At 41.8% G+C, this 2,877-nt stretch overlaps 1 pseudogene; it reads right to left on the bottom strand.

The window, feature by feature from the left end:
• Positions 1–2,084: 2,084 nt before the first annotated feature.
• The window catches only part of LOC123957487, a 2,674-nt pseudogene continuing 1,881 nt past the window's right edge, over positions 2,085–2,877 (bottom strand).

Genomic DNA, 2,877 nt, shown 5'->3' with positions numbered 1-2,877 from the left:
ACTAACTTCACAGTCACGTTGCTACTGAGTGGAGGGGAGCCTCCATCCTGCGCTTTGACGCGGAACTGGAAGTCTTTGATCTGCTCGTAGTCAAAAGAGCGCACTGCATGGATGACTCCACTATCAGCACTAACGGACACATATGAGGAGACTGGCACTCCGTTAACAGAGGAGTCCTCCAGTATGTAAGAAACACGCGCATTCTGGTTCCAGTCAGCGTCTCTGGCTTTCACTGTGAATATAGAGAGGCCTGGTGTGTTGTTTTCTACAATGTAGGCCTCATATAAGCTCCTCTCAAAGACAGGCGCGTTGTCATTCACATCAGAGATCTGTAAGGTGAGAGTGACGCTGCTGGAGAGGGAGGGCACTCCCTCATCAGAGCAGGTCACTGTTATATTATACTCGGAGGCTCTCTCTCTGTCTAATTCAGTGTCTGTTAGGAGACTAAAGAAATTATTTGATGTTGACTTCAATATGAAATACGTATTCTCACTGATGGAGCAATGCACTTTACCGTTTTCACCGGAGTCTGCATCCTCAACATTTATCATTGTCACTACAGTGTTAGTTTTAGCATCTTCTGATATCACATTTGATTTAGACATAATATGAATGTCAGGTTTGTTGTCATTTATGTCTAATATATCTACTATCACCTTACAAGAACCAGTTAGTCCACCACCATCACTTGCGCGAATATTTATTTGAACGTTTCCCGACTTTTCATAGTCAAGTTTTCCGACTAATGTAATGTCGCCACTTTCCTTATTTACTTGAAACATGCCACGTGCTTGATCTAGAGTATTTGAAATTGAATAAGATATTCTACCATTAATACCACGATCTGCGTCTGTTGCAGTAACTTTCACTAAAACTGTCCCTACTGGTGCATTTTCTTTTATGGATGCTTTATAAATAGGCAGTGTAAAAACAGGAGCATTGTCATTAGCGTCTAAAACGGTGATTTGAATTTGCATTGTTCCTGACGTCTGAGGTTCGCCTCCATCCACCGCCGTAAGAACTAGTGACAAATGATCATTTTTCTCTCTATCCAGCGGTGTATGCAAAACCATCTCCACATTTTTACTCATATCAACTTGCCTGTTAATTTTGAGAGAGAATGCATCCGTAGGTTTCAGGTCATATGTTTTTAAACCATTTTCTCCTACATCTAGATCAATAGCCCTATCTAAAATAAACGCTGTACCAATAAGCGTAGACTCGCTGATATTGAAGTGGACGTTGCTTGTTTCAAAGGTTGGAGGGTTATCGTTTATGTCTGTGATTTCGATATTAATACTGTAGAATTCCATTGGATTCTCTAATATGATCTGACAATGCAAAGCGCAAGGAGTAATTTCTCCGCAAAGCGCCTCCCTGTCTATTCTCTCTTTTATGAGGAGGACTCCTCTTTCTCTGTTTAGCTCGACGTATTCTGCGCTATTTCGTGTAAAAACGCGAGCCTTGCCGGATTTCAGTCTTTTGACATCTACACCTAAATCCTGAGCTATGTTACCAACAAAAGAGCCTTTTACCATTTCCTCGGGAATGGAGTAGCTGACCTGCCCGAGCGCAGTGCCGAGGGAGAGGACCGAGATAAACAACAGTACTTGCCGTTTCATTGTTAGGTCCGACATCATCTTTGCAGTGGGTCCTTCTGTGAACCGTTTAGGTCCCTTTTAGGTTTGTTTATCATACATCCGTTGTCAAAACAGGGTCTTAAGAATCATCTAAAAGAATAAAGAAAATGCCGTGCAATGTCTCGGTGTTTCCGTTTTACTGAAAGCCCCGCGCGTGGGTTAGTGCATCTCCCTTTCTGGCTTCTAGCTCAAATATACGGAGATGATGGGAGGTACCTTTACGTATCTGCTGGAAAAATGATACATAGTGGTCAACAGCGTCCCTCGGAGTTCAAAGTCAAAATTACACGAAAATGCTGATACAACACTTATGAGCAGTAATATTTAGAATATATTAAAATGTATAAAAACAATGATTTTACTGAGAGAAATGATTTAACACTATAGAGATTAGAGAAAAATAATTTACACTGTAGAGATGGGGGCGATGGGTGAGAGAATGTTTTAAATTGCAACACATCCTGTTATAGAAGAAAAAGGTTGTGCTGAAACTAGAAAGAGACAGCGCAAAAGGAAGAGGTTTTTCTCTGCAAAATGGTTTACATTTCTAACTGTCCTTGCTGCTGGAATTTAGAAATAATGTAAAGGGTAGTCACAAAAATGTCTAAGTGAAAAAACAACAACTATCTCCTAAGATGTAACCTCTACAGAGAAGAGGCGGATTGAGATCGCTAAATTTGTCTCTGTCCATGGTGCTGATTGAAATATAATTATTAACGGCGACTGTTAAAAACTTACTAACGGTAAATATAACATACATGAGGAAATAATTTATCACTGAAGTTACCCCATATGACCAACCTCTAGAGGAGAGTCTGGTTCATCCAGGATGCTCTTTTCACTCTGTATCCGCTGCATCGTCCCTGTAGAACTGGGGTCCATTATCAGCACGTTCTGACTACCAGCTCTGCCGAACTTACAGTCACTCTTTCTGGAGTCAGTCGTCCTGCACACCTCGTAGTTGTACACGTGCTGGAGAGTCCCTGTCCCCAAAGTGTCTGAGTAACGTGGTGGATAATACGGAATCACAGGGAGATTGGAGTGATACAGGACGCGAGACTGTCTCCATCTGTAGATTTTCACTGATATAATAACCACTAAACACGTGATGAAGAGGAAGGAAACTACAGCCAAAGCCAGCACTAAGTAAAAAGTCAGGTTGTCATTGTACTCCTTGTCGTGTGTAAAGTCAGTGAACTCCGACAGCACTTCAGGGAAGCTGTCCGCCACCGCCACG

The sequence above is a fragment of the Micropterus dolomieu genome, linkage group LG19, assembly GCF_021292245.1.
Source record: "Micropterus dolomieu isolate WLL.071019.BEF.003 ecotype Adirondacks linkage group LG19, ASM2129224v1, whole genome shotgun sequence".
Classification (NCBI taxonomy): Eukaryota; Metazoa; Chordata; class Actinopteri; order Centrarchiformes; family Centrarchidae; genus Micropterus; species Micropterus dolomieu.
The sequence above is the reverse complement of the archived record's forward strand: the minus strand, read 5'-3'. Positions and strand labels throughout refer to the sequence as shown.